Genomic DNA, 14,812 nt, shown 5'->3' with positions numbered 1-14,812 from the left:
GTCTTCTTTGCTTCTATTGCTGATAGGCTCAGACAAAGAGTCTACCAAAATGGTAATTGGAAGCCTAGAGCCATCTAAAAGTCTGATGCTGGGGACTGTTTTGGCAGCATTGCTGCCTCTCAGCTGGGGAATGGACCAGCTCTCTGATTCACAGGCAAACCTAACCTTCTTACATTCAAGCTTCCCCTAAATGTAGCATTGTGCTGCCAAATTAAAAAATAAGTAATTATCATAATATGTATGGTAGACTCAAGAAACCCTTCTCTTATTGGAGGGTATACTGGGGTTTAACTATTTTTATTCTGGTGACAGCTGACCACTGATACTACCTTTGGGACAAGGAGCTATCTCTTTTATGTCCGTTCTCTTTATCACTGACGGGTCAAAATGATGGATTGGTTTTGGCCTTCACTTGAAATCCCTTGTCTTGCTCTGCCTTGGTGCATGTGCTGCCACCAACAGATACCATGGCTGAGCTCTGCTGTCTTCATTTAGCAGCCTGAACAGGTGCTGACAGATGAGAGAGGTGACAAGCTGCCGTACTGTTGAAGTAGGAAGATAGAGTTACATGTGAATTTGCTGTCTTGTTAAAGGCCTGAATAACAACAATTGTATGTGAGGGTCACCTCTGGACTCAGTTATCATTCAGAGAAAAAAGAAACCAGGTCTTTGTATAATTCAGGCTTTGGGACCTTTGGCAAACAGATTTTCTAGGAATGTCTGGCCAGCAAGAGCTGAGTAGTTGTGCTGAAATGATTAAGCCCATGCTAACACCTCTTACACTGCAGGTGCAAACTGCATTGTTATTTGAAGTTTTAAATATGATAAAACAAATTCCAGGAGAAATAAAACTTAAGGTACTTGAGACTTTGATTCTAAGCTATATTATTTGATGCAAATTCAGCTGAATCAACAGGACTAATGTCTCTCTAACATCTTTATAATCATTTTTGCCTCCTCATTTTTCCAACAATAACTCATTTAAGATACTTGCCATTTGTCTCCTATGATATTGCTCAGTTCATGCAAAAAGAGATACAAATCAAAATGTTATTTGATACATTTTCATAGTAAATGAAATGATCTAATCCGATATGGTTAATGAACACAGCAAAAAGAGCAGCTGAATTTTTATACATTCCACATTATCCGCAATTCCCATTAGAAATAAAAAGAAATCTGCCGTAGCTTTCTTTTCAAGCATAATAGTGTGATCTTCCAGCATAGATTCCTTAGCAGCATGGATGGTAATAATGTCACCATATCATTCTCAAAGCAAAAGTTCTGTAGAAGCAGCATATGTTTAGAAAGAATGTATACAGAAAAGTATATCTTAGAGAAAGTTGCACTAAAAAAATGTGGATTCAGAAACAGCGCATTTTAAGGGTGATTATACCTATCAAGCTATATTTTTAAAAAAGTTAAAAGTTGCATGGAAATTATGCCTGTTAAGGAAAGTTGCATATAAAAATAACAGCGAGTTTTGTTTTTGAAAAAAAAGAAAGAAAAGAAAAAAACCCACATGCAGCAAATGTGATTGAAAAAAATAATAACCAAATAAATCGATGCAAGATCAACACAGAACAGTATAAAATTAAGACATTTTCAGTCTTGTACAACTGATACATTTTCTACATTTGGTTTACATATTCTTGAATTACACAAACAATAAGTTCAGGACTAAGAAACTGAGCTATAATTTCAAGAAAACTGTCATCAAGTCCAATGCACTTGAGGCAATTCACTGAAACCAGCTACCAGCCATATGTGAATAGATAATAATGTCAATATTGCAGAGTGAAATTTTACAGAAATAATGAGCAGGGATCATTTTAGGCATCCTAAACTATTTCTTTATTTTTACAATAATTTCTATACTTCTAAAAATTTGGTGTGGATTATAAGATAAAAAATTAAAAATAACTATGAACCATGACCAACACAGAAAAGAATCTCCATGATCAAAATAGCCCAAGTCTGTCATCTGCGCTAAAAACCCCTTACAATATTGGTTTTGAGTACTTTTCAAAAGCAAATGAGAAGGGAGCTCCCAATACTTCAGCAGGCAAGGTACTCCCTAGTGGGTCATGTGGGCCAACACCAAGCAAATTGCCTCTTAGCTGACATTATTGTCAATTCAAGTAGAGATCTTCAATAATTTGATTCTTGGAATGAATAGGATGGATAATTCTCATTTATGTACTCATCATGGATGCCAAGCTATATAGACCTTGATAGGTTAAATGCAGCATCTTGAATTGTCACAAATGCAACTATATATGTTCTTCCCTTTTACAAACCCAGACATTGCAATTGCTCCTAAGTAAGTTTAATGGACAGCTCCATGTAATGTTCATTTTAATAGCCTAAGCAGGAGGTGATGAAGGCATGAGTCATAACAGCACTCAGGTGTGTCAGATTATATATTGTTCATTTGAAATTTGTTGTTGTATTATTTTAAATAATATAATATAAAATAATTGTTTTAAATAACTTTAAGTAATATCTTATAATATTAGATCTATCAAAGCAGAAAAAGTGGTATTCTTTAGCTTTATTCTATTCCCATCTAAAAATATTAACAAACATTATAGCTCAAACAGTCCAACCAGAAATCCATATAAATGAAACCAAAACACAATAATCTAGAGTCACTAAATAAATTTATGATTGGCTGGAATTACCTATGTAGCTACTCAAAGAAGGAAAAGAAAGAGAAAGATAGCTTCAGCTAGGAGGAGTAGATGAACATTTGCAGAATGAAAATGTTTCCTCCTACATAAGCTTTTTAGAAGAGGATGGATGACTTCAAAATGAAGAAATCCCCACTCAGTAGGTTTGTGCAATTATTTGGGTCTTCCCACAGAATCAACACACCCAGCAATCTTGTCTGTGAATTTCAATGGGTCACCTCTATACCTACAGCTTATGAAGCAGCTCCTATATTACATGATAACTTAATACATCCTTTATTGTACCAAAATGTAAAAAGGTCTAGTAAATAGAAACTGAAAAAATATTGACAATAGAAGAATAGTAGATGTTCTAAAGTTTGGAAAATGTTCACTGTCTATTGATTGGTTTGTTCAGATTTCCTTTATTTAAAAATCTAGCATGCTATAGATAGAACAAAACATCAACCCAAACAAACTGTATTTCCATCCTTATCCATCCTGTGTTAAGTCTCATAGGCATTCATGTAAAATAGTCTGCTCTTAGTGTTTTTGCCTAGTCACACTTATCATAGCAGCCATTTTGTGAGAGGTCCTGCAATATTCTCTCAACCCTCCTAAGGTGCTTGATTCAAAATGGCTGGAGGCCTCTAACTTAAAACATGGTCTGTTTAAGAACCAATACTCTGAGATCCTTTAGGAAGAATTAATATATAAATAAGTCATAAGCTGTATGTTCCATCCATACAGCATCCTGGAAATCAGTTCATCTTCCAGATTTCTTTTGAAAACAAATATGGCAGCTTCCAGTAGGCCACAAAAGAGCTGAAGGCAGATATTCATGACTGGTATTTGAGTTCTGGCAGCTGTCTGAGTAAGGTCTGCTTTGCTTGTCTGGCTCTATTGCATAAAATAAGTGCAGAGCAAAAAAAAAAAAAACCTTCTTAGAGCAACCAAGAATAGAACAGGATTAATTTTAAGGCCAACTTCCTCTTATCACTTAAGGTATAAACCAAATATTTCTGTGCTTTTCATCAGAATGCCTGGGGTGCTGCATTTTAGCATCTGTCTTACTTGTCAAGCAAAGGCACTTATGTAGTGAGCTTTGACCATTTTACTATCCACATTCTTGTTGGTGCTTTTGATTAAAATTTAATAAAAAGGTTTCAGTGAGGTGAAGACGTGTCAAGAGCAGGTGAAGAAAGATCAACATTGACTCAGTCCAAATTTAATCCAGTCACTTCCCAATCACTGCTCCTTCTCATATTCCTCATTCATGCCGGGCTATGCCATCAAGTCCTGAAAGAAAACAGACCTTACAACACTCAATACGCTAGAGAAGATAAAAGGGAAGAATGATTCCGTTTGCAGGACCTGAATGGATCAAAAACTTTATTTACATCCCTCTGCCACTTACCACCTATCTATATAAGCCAGGGGCTTTTCTTGGAAAGTAAAATAAAATAAAAATCCTTAGAAATTTAATGCATCTTTATAAAGAGAGAGAATCACTGCTATAAAAATATGAGAAAAGTTCTAATAATTATCAGTTCAGAGCTAAGGTAAACCAAGAAATAGAGTACTGTTCCCAAGTGAAGTTAAAGTTCACTTGGTTAAGCAGATTGTTTTGGTCAGACAAATATTTACACCTACTTGGGTGCACTTTACTTCATAAGAAAAAAGACTGGATAAATGATTACACTAGTATTTTATAGGAATGCAAGAAAGAGAGAAAATAGCATGAGTGGGTTAGAACAAAATATTTTCAAGCAGCTCTAAAAAAGGAGGGAATAGAGTTTGTAGCCACAGAACAGTAGTATGAAATTGGTGAGGAGAGGAAAATCTATCATATATACTGTCATCTCTCTATCATATATAACATAAATAAGTTTTAATATAATTCTATAATCAATGCATTTAGCTGTGCTGAATATTTTAAATTTGGAGATCTGACTTCATTTTCTTTTCTCTTTCTGAGATAGCTTCCAAGTACCCTTGTTTCAACTATAGCAAAACTGAATTTTGACTTGTATTACTAAGGTAATGGGCCTGTAGACAGATGATTATTCAACGTAAATATTATTGTTTGAAAATCTTTGTCTTGAGACAATTCATGTATATATATTTATTAAGGATCTTGGAACATTAATGCTGTTAAGTCTGCAACTTTTTTAATATAAGAAATTACATGTCATTTAACAAATTAATATTAATTCTTTTCAGGTTTTAATTTTTTAAAAAACAATATTTGATGTATGTACCCTTCATTTCATGCAAGTAGCATGTTTTCTTTAAAAAAATAAAATATGAATTTAAATTAATTTTGAAATTAATTAGCAATTAAAAGCTGAAAGTATCTTGTAAATGCTGAAAGAATGCCAGTCAAAAGTGGTTACTGAGGGAGTGCACTGCAACTGGCTGGGAATACAGTATACTTATGAATACTACTATTTCCTGATATTAGGAGAATCTGAATTTCAGAATTACAATTTTCCGAAGATTGTAGTGTCCAGACAGTTTCATAATGAGAGTGTCAGTGGCTCAGATAACAAAATTCTTCTGTAACTAATTGGCAATTAGTGCATATATTCCAATGCAAAAATCATATGAATCCTGTACCTTGTCCCTGTTAGCATCTGCATCCAGTTTCCTGTTATCAATAGCAGCTCCATTTTTTTTTCTGGATTTAATTTCAAGTTGTTCCATTTCACCGCCTTGTTAAACATAGGCAACATTTAAGCATTCAAGGGTTGTGATAGGAGTTGAATAATAAGGAGCAGTAGTTCTGGGTGTCATCAGAGTGCTCATGTTAAAGATCTCTCACAGCAGTCACATCTCCAGATCACTTTCTGGATTTAGCCAGTGGTGGGATTCAGCTGGTTTGTACCACTTCGGCAGAACTGGTAGTTAATTTTTTGCTGCCCAGGTCCAGAATGGACTTCTGGAAGTGGTATCCACTCAGAAAACCAGTTGTTCATATATTTGAATCCCACCACTGGATTTAACCCATCCAAAATCAACACCACTGCAAGCTAGTGCCCCAAATACTAATCCTACTAGATGATCTAGGAGAATATCATAATTACTGTTACTGAAAACTATAAAAAGATCAGGAGACCTAGCAAGGACACATTAGAATGAGGCTGTATTTCTTGTTTTCAAAAATAATGGTAGTTTGTCTTTTAAAAATATGCAGTTTCATTAAGGAAGTCTCTTTAGACTTAAAATGTGTTTAATATAATACAAATGTGTATGTTATGTATACTGGCAATCAAGCAATGGTATGACTGACTTGTTATTGGAATGCACTTCAGGAGTGCACTAACTGATTTGATTTGGATATCTTACTTGGGTTGTGTTTTGGTCTGAAGTACATATAATTGCCAAGATGATTTTGTAGTAATTACTACTTGTCAAGGACTCACATCTGTATAGTTAACAGTTAATTTTGGTCATATTATTGTTAATATTGTGGCATTTCCTTTTGTTTGTTTGAATCATTATCTGAAAACCAATTAGAGAATTTTGGGAGAAGCCTGTCTCCTCAGTCCTGTTGCTTCACCCAAAATTTTAACATTTATACATTCAATTCAGAAATTTCACAGTTGTATAAAAAGCTGGGTTTATGGCAAGGTTGTATGTATTCACAATGATCAGTATTGGCAACAATCTTTGCCAGGAAAGATGATTTCTAACTTAATCAAAATGACCATCTGTTAGTCAGAAAATTCAGGCAACAAATGACTGTATAATAAGAAAAATAACCAAAAGTTTGGAGTGCATTAATTGAAGTATAGTGGAAAATGTTCTGAATAAGAATATTATAGCTAAATAGAGTATCTGGAACCTGATAAATAAACAAAATATTGCATTTTTGAGAATTACTGCAGTGCTATTATATAAGGAAAATGACATGAAATGTAAGGCAAGTATGACCCAAAATTGTTAGAAATCAGAAGTGAGCTTTACTTAAAACTTGCCATTCCTTCAGTTTCCTTTCATACATGAAAGAAATAAGTTGACAAAAGGAATTGCTTGTCCCTTAGATCAATGAAGGAACTCTCATGTAATATTTGATATATAAAAGAACAAACTCTAAAGGAACGTTAATGATACATCATTATCACTGTTATTATTAAATTTGTCACAGTTGCCCACTCCAGTAGACTCACGGTGACATACAAAATCCAAAGACAATACAATATACAACAACAAAGGCAGCCCAGATTAAACCTGCCATCACAGTAATAAAGAATGACAACGGAGACTCTACAACACATTAACCTCAAATGTAAGACCAAAACCACATCTTGAGGGCTTTGTGGAATATCAGGAAAATGAGCACCATACATATCTCTGGAGGGATGTTGCTTCAGAAGTGGGAGAAGTCATACTTCCTCAGATATGGAATATTATAGAAATTAATAGAGGGACTTCTTGGGACATATTTGGCAGGCCAAAGTGATTGCATATAGATAGTCCTTCATGCATCCAGGCCTTTTGCCATAAAAAGATTTTATAGGTAGCAACCAGCACCTTGAATTGTACCTGAAGCCTAGTGGCAACCGATATAGCTCATGTAGAATGCTAACATATGGGCATAATGAAAAGCATAAGTTATTGCTCATAGCACTGCATTTTGTATCAGCTATAGACTCCTGATAGTGAGAATGATGGTTGGTTGTCTGAGCTTGTGAGCTGGTTTCCAAACTCTGCTGAAGATGTTACCTAGCCTGAGCTAACCCACAAGCTCAGAGAATGAACCCTCACTCTCATCCTACATCTGAGCTACAGATATTCGCCACTATTGCAACCCCTGATAGTCCTCAAGGGCAGCCTCATGTAGAACACATTGTGACAATCCAATTGTGAGGTAGCTGGAGTGTGAGTAACTGTCTGTAGGGCCTTTCACTCAAGGTAAGGGTGCAATTAGTGCACAAGATGAACTTGTACAAAAGCCCTCCTGGCCATATTAAAAAAATAATAAAAATTAATTCCTCGGAGAAAAAAGGAATATATAAATTATGTCTGAGATTGATTGACATCATAAGTGCTCCAGTCTAGAGCCACCTCCCTTAATGTAGACTTTCTTCATCCCCGATTCTTTCCAAAGCTGTGAGTACAACTGGCCATGCTAGCTCATACTGATAGGAATTTTATTTGTATATTATTTTTCAGGTGATATGAAGGGCAAAAATCTCCTGAAGCTGATATCTAAAATAAATCACAGCACAATAATAGCCTACAATATTTGGTGGGTCCCAGGTTTGTTTGAGGAAAGCTAGACTTGAGCAACCTTGTTTTTTTAGTATGAAAAAGTAATTTTCCCTCTTTCTTGTTTTAATGAGCTCACCTTGAGAGAAGAATGGAACCTTCCCCAGTGCAGTTTCTTTCCAAATGACTGTTCTATTTCAGAAGGGGAGTTCTATTAATATAAGAATACACATTCTATGGCAGAGGAATAATGCCTTAAAGTTTTTCATATTAAAGAAAATTTGTACAAAAGAAAATTGTTGGGTATGAAAGAGAAAAGATATACTGAGCTAGAAACATCACACTACTATCAAGAAATGCCACTTGTAGTTCAAGAACATAAACAATCATATGGAAACTCCCTTTTTATGCTCCTGTAATCCCTTAATTTGGGATAGAGTCGGGATGGCTAGATGGAGATGAGCATTTGCTGGTCGGATTCCCTTCCTGATGCTGCACAGAGTTCACAGCAGATATTTTTTTATCTGTGCCCTAGGACAAAAACATCTGCCACTACCTAGGATTGAACTCTCAACCTTCCAAGTGGGATGCAAACATCCTTACCACTAGGCCACCATGGCGCTCATAATAAATAATCACATGCACACACTTAAATAATATTTTCATATTTTGGGATGGATCTTTGAACGTTGAATTAGGCGACATGAATTGTCTTGTGTTGATTTGAATGGATAATAGCCATTGGCGCTGCCTGTTGTCTGCTTAATGTTCTTTCCCAAGTGTTGACTTTTCACTGATAGCTTTCTTGAACTTGGATTCAGTAGCTGGGCTGCCTAGGGACTCCACTTAACTCTAGGAATGCGAAATTCTGTCCTTCTCCAAGCCATAACTCAAACAGGAAAAAGCATTCTCAGTTTTGGCATCCTGGAAGGGAATTAGTTGGGATAGTTAGTCAGGGCTCAAGAAATTTTGGTAAAATAAGATCCCACATCACATGAAAAGGAATCAAATATTAGAAGAAGAGCAAAACTGAGCTCTAACAGCGATTCCATTAACCAACAGTCATTATGATGTGTATAATATGCTTCACCTAGCATCAGCAAATCTTTCAACTCAGTTTATCAGTCTACCTGGATTTGTTAGGTCAATTTCCATTTAACCCACTGTTCTGATTCATGGAGTTCTTGTAGAATTCCTCAAATTGAGCTACTTTTCTCAGGGTTTTGTTTTAATTATTTCAAAATATACTTATGCTTTCCCCCCATACCCCCTCCAATCTTAAGCTAAAATTGTTTTATTCTGCTTAACCTTATTTCTGCTTTATTAAGGATAATAATTGCACATGTGTGTCTGGATGTTTGTATGCAGATACTTTCATGAAATCTATTAAATGTATTTGATTTTAGAGTAAATCAATTATTTTTTTTTAATTTTTATTTGTAAAGTAGAGAGTTGGGCCACTTTATTCAATACACTATATTTCCTGTTCACCAGGCAGAATCAAAACTGTGCAAATACTAAGGTCACATTGAGATTTTTTTTTAACAATCCCCCACCCTCCCCTTTAAGGTGCTATGTATTTCCTAATTGGGAAGGCCATTATGTTAGCACTTACTCTAAGTGCACCCATAGAAAATTACATTTTCAGATTGAGGTGTGATTCATACCTCTATTCAGCATTTTTATGATGGCCTCTTATTTATGAAAACATATGGATGCAGCCATACTAAGCATTTTTCAGTACATATTGTTGACTTTGCTTATTGCTGGATAAATCCTTTCTAAGAAAATGAAAGAGGGAGATTGGAATAACAGTATTTCTTGAAATAATACCATTTGAAATGACAGACTGGTAAATACCTGATCAGAGAAATGGTATGTTATTCTCATTCAATCTTCTTCAAATGAATATTCTCATCTCTTTCCCTCATTAGCATCAATGCTGGTTTAGTTTTAATTCTGTATTCATTCTAACCATGGCTAAAGTAAACAAAATACTACTTTAACCTGAATACATGGTCCAAACTGGTTTCAAGTTAGTGAGATAGCACCTGAAATAAAGATAAACCAGTTTTAAACATATTTTTTTGGAAATGTACAGATATAAAAGTTTTGAGTTCAGAACTGCATTTTGTAATTCAGAGAGATGTTCTACTTTGCATATTATTCATGGAAATGTAGAACAGGCTCATTCTCCTGGCATTTTTATATATTAGTAAATCATTCTAGGAATAATGTAGCAACACTTTAAATATATGTGGTACTTTGAAGAATACTGAATTTTTTGTCAGATAAGTTGGTATAGTTTTCCCTTAGTTTACATGCATATTGGATAAGGTGAAAGCAATTAGTTTGTCTCACAATGATGTGATATAAACCACTGAGGTCTAATTTGGTTCACACTTATTTAACTGAAGTCCTGGATGAAAAAAAAAATCTTATCAGGACCTTTTCACTTAGGTGGCAGGTCATGATACAGAACTGATACTACAATATATAGATAGTCTTTGTGGATGATTTGTGGCACCACTGGAATATTAGAAGTGTAATTCTTCTGATCTTGCTAGATCTCTTAGCTACCTTCAGTACCATTAATTATGACATCATTCTAGACCAGATCTGAGAGTTAGGAGTTGGGGCAGTCTTCTGCAATTTGCTAAGGAGCTGGTTCCAACAGGAAAAGATATATGTGGTTCAGGATTGAACTGTGAAGTCCTTGGTGCGCTCCGAGCTTATCTATTTGCTTGCAAACATTTTGTTAACAGACTAGTAACATGTTAGTGCTAGAAGGGAATGGGGTTTGGTCTCCATTTATATACAGTAGCTTGCCCTGTCAGGTTGATGGAGGTCTTATTTTCTCCTTGAAAGTTCCTTGATTAGGGTGCACCTAATCACCCTACCAGATATGGTTTCAATTGGGGGAAGGTCTTTACATAGCTATATCTTATGTGCCAATTACAGCTATATGTAATCATAAGGCTTTACTGATAGTCAGACATGTCTTTGTACTTTAGTTGAATTATTTCAATAATTTGGGTCTGCCCTTGAAGTCCACATGGAAATGACAGATGGTTCAGGATGCAGCAGCTCATACAACCTCAAGTGCTATGTAATTTGCCCCTATGAAACTTGTACTATAAAATCCATACTGGCTTCCAGATGTAGTTCAAGATGCTGATTGTCATATCTAAAACCATACATCACTCAGACCTGGCTGCTCATGAGATTTCACTCTCTGAGTGGAATCTACCCATCTGATTTGTTCTGGGTCCATATCATTAAGGAGTATCATTATTAGTGACTGCAGAGGTCAGCTTTCTTCATAGCTGTTGTTCCGGAATGGCATAACTAGAAATTAGAATAGTTTCATCCTGCTAGTATTCTAAAAGAAATCAGAATGAGGCCTTTCCAGAGAGCTTATGGGGGTAAAGTGCACCTGTGGTAAACAGAATGCTCATTTCAGGGTTGTTGATGTTGTCACTGTACTTAATCTTATCAATGCACGGACAAGAAACTGAATTATTCTGTCATTTGACTGAAATAGCATAGGAAATAAATATTAGGCTAACTGATTTTTAATCCAAATATTTTTTACCTTTCTACCTTCAAAAGCAGGTTTAATTGTATAAACTGCAGGTTGGGTTGGGAAAAAGTTAATCTGAATGAAATCTTGGCCATTACTTCATCCTTCTGTGCACTATGTCTTAAAAAGGATGTCAGAACAAATAATACATCTCCAATCAATGATGGGAGTCTCACCTGCCCTTTTGCCACAAATGTTAATAGGAATTACCTTGAGATTCCAAAAATCAAGTGTCACATGTCAGTCACCTTTATTTATTATGTATGTGTCCTCCTTTCCCCTAAATGAAATACTGAGCCACTGGCAGTTTTAAGGCTAATAGATCATATCTCTACAGGCTTACAAACAGAGAACCCCATATATCAAAATGGAAAGCAGAGAGGGAAGAATTCTAAGTTCCCAAAGGAACATGTTGGCCTTAAGCTATTGAGGTTGTTCACTTTAAATAATGCATACATAAGAGACTGATGCATGGATGATAGAAAATGACACAAAATCACCTGCACCGAAGGTGTAGAGATTTTCATGCGCGTTGGTAGGCTGTGATAATATTACTCTCTCTAAATTGAAGGCCATATACCTCTGGATAGGCAAATTTGTAAATGCCTTCAACAAGACTATAGCCTACATGCTTTTACTTGAGAGTAAAATCCACAGCTTGCTTTGTGGGATTCTCTTCCAGGGTTAATCTCAAAAAAGAAAGAATTGTAGATATAACAACAGTCCCTAATCCATTTATATCAGTTATGTGCAGGAAAATAAATAAAATATATGTTCTGACTTAATAAAGAACTGAATTAATACTGGAATGAATTTAAAAGATTAGGAACCTCCTTCCCCCAAGGACTATACAATGAACTGGTTACTATTCATTATTTCAATGGGTAGAAACAGTTGGCACAGCTTAAGAGAGTGATGGGGAAGATTTAAAAAAAAAAAAAAAATCACACTGCTTTTCTCCTCTCTCTCTCTCTCTCTCTCTCTCTCTCTCCCCTCCCTCCCTCCCTCCCTCTCTCTCTCTCTCTCTCTCTCTCTCTCTCTCTCTCTCTCTCTCTCTCTCTCTCTCTCTCTCTCTCTCTCTCTCTCTCTCTCTCTCTATCTCTCTCCTTCTGATCCTTTTCCCTCTATGTTCAGCAATCTACTGTGGGAGAGAGAGATCATATCTTCCAGAGATGAGACTTAATCAATTGCATTGTGCTTTCATAAGGCTTGGGTTGCAATTTGCCTGCCTCTAAATTAACGCTTTGCTTATCTGATAATAATAGTAATTTACTGATAATACTAAAGTTTCTGATAATAGTAAATTCAGTACAGAAGTAAGTGGAGAAAATTTATATCAGTGAAAATGGTTGAATATTACCATCTGATGACCTAAAGAGTTCCTTTCATTCTGAAGCCTGGTGGATGTACAAATAAATGTAGGCTTTCAGAGTGAAAATGATTTAAACTGGTGTATGATCTATTGAGGCTATATTCTTCTGAAACAGAATATTAAGTTAAATGAAGTAGCATGAATATATGAAGTGTGGTAGAAGATGTATTGGTGTATGAGGCTTATTGGCTTTATTAGATTTATGCACGGCTTAAGGAAACAAAGCAAAGCTCACTTCCAACATGATAAATAAGAGAATGCTTAAAAGTAACCTGGAACCAGGAAAGCCCTCGCCACTCTGTAAATGTACAGAGCTAAATATCACAAAATCCTTAGCAATTAGCTTAAGAACCTATCCCTATTGGAGCTGAGAAGTTTCTTTCCTAATGGTTTGAGTTGTTTTTATCCAAGCTGTCCTTTTTGCTAAAGATTAATAAATTTCCAAGGAGATGAGAAGCAGCTAAGCCACTTGAACATGAAGTCTGAATATTGCAAATTTCAAGTTCAAAAGTGGAATTGTTGTAAACAGCTTACAACATTCATCAAGTGATGCTACATTTTGCTTTTTAAAGGAAAGTACTCTATACATGGGCATGATAAGAAGATAAAACTAGAGCTGAAATTTATGATGTCTAAGATTCTTCTCTGGCACTGAATAAAACAAGGATCTAGCTTTCTCTCTGAACTTTTCATTAGATAACTTCCCTAACTCATAAAGCATCCTCTTTTCATAGCTTAAAGTTTGCTGGGCCAAAGAAACAATGGTAGCACATTTATTTATTTGTTGGTTGGTTGGTTTATTTTCTATAGCTACTCAATAAACATTAAAATATCCTCAAAATAAATAAGTGAAACAGCAGCCATGATGATTAATTAACTAAAAATAAAACCAAGGAATGGAGCCCTTAACATACAGAATGAGAGCAAGTAGAGCAGGGGTGTCAAACTGCTGGCCTGCAGGCCGGATGCTTTATGCCAAAACCGTGCCCATCACATTGCTGGCAATGGAAAAAAAGTCACAATACATCACAACACGTCACACGACGAAGTAGAGAATAAGGAGGAATAAAGTGGGCAAGCAAACTGTCTGTCTTCGGCTTCATGTTCCATTGATGTCTGCACAGTCCAGGGAGGTTAGACGTTAAGGGGGAAAGTGTGTGGGAAATCCAGGAGAGTAGTGTATTTATTTTGTAAGGGACTGGTTTGCTTAGAAAAATAATTACTTTTTATTTCTTTTTAATCTGATTTAACATTTCTGAATCAAGCTGAGGCCAGTGGGAGAAAGCTCAGTCATCTACCTTCACAATGCATCTTCTGTTATATCAGAAAATACTTACTGCTCTGCTGTATTGGAGGCTTTATGGATCTTTACTAAATTTGATTTTTTTAGATAAACCTGGCTATAAATTGGAGAAAAGGGAACTTCTGGACTGTATATTCACTGTCAGTAAGAGAAAGGGAAAGATATTTAAAATTATAATTTACCATTAGCATAATGTAATGAATCATTATATAATCAGATGTGTTTTTTTACATGCCCAACAATCTTTCTAGGGTGTTATAGCCTTTTCATATGCATGAAGGGAGGAAGCAGATGCTAAAAGAACAGCATCCCTGTCTGACACCCATTGTATGTTTTTGAACCTGGCTTGTCAGGCTGCATGCTTGCCAGCCCTGATACATCAAAGGGTCAGGTCAATAATGTTCTAACATAAAGTAAGCAGGACAGGTTCAAATAGCTGTGCAGAGAATTCTGCATTAAGAAGTCCTGGAAAATTCCAAACTAAATTCAGTGGCAGATCAATTGATTTTCTGACTCTAACCTTTGTTTATTTACATCTTGGTTCTGGAAGAACCATGTATTACATTCAAACTAGGAGATTAAAAAAAAAAAAGTAAATGTGGTCCTAGCCAGCCAGGATGTACTTCTGCTGACTCAATCAGCTATCTTTGCTAAAAATCATTCTCATC

Source organism: Crotalus tigris, unplaced genomic scaffold (assembly GCF_016545835.1).
Source record: "Crotalus tigris isolate CLP2741 ecotype Arizona unplaced genomic scaffold, ASM1654583v1 scf7180000024391.5723578, whole genome shotgun sequence".
In the NCBI taxonomy this organism is placed as follows: Eukaryota; Metazoa; Chordata; class Lepidosauria; order Squamata; family Viperidae; genus Crotalus; species Crotalus tigris.
The sequence above is the reverse complement of the archived record's forward strand: the minus strand, read 5'-3'. Positions refer to the sequence as shown.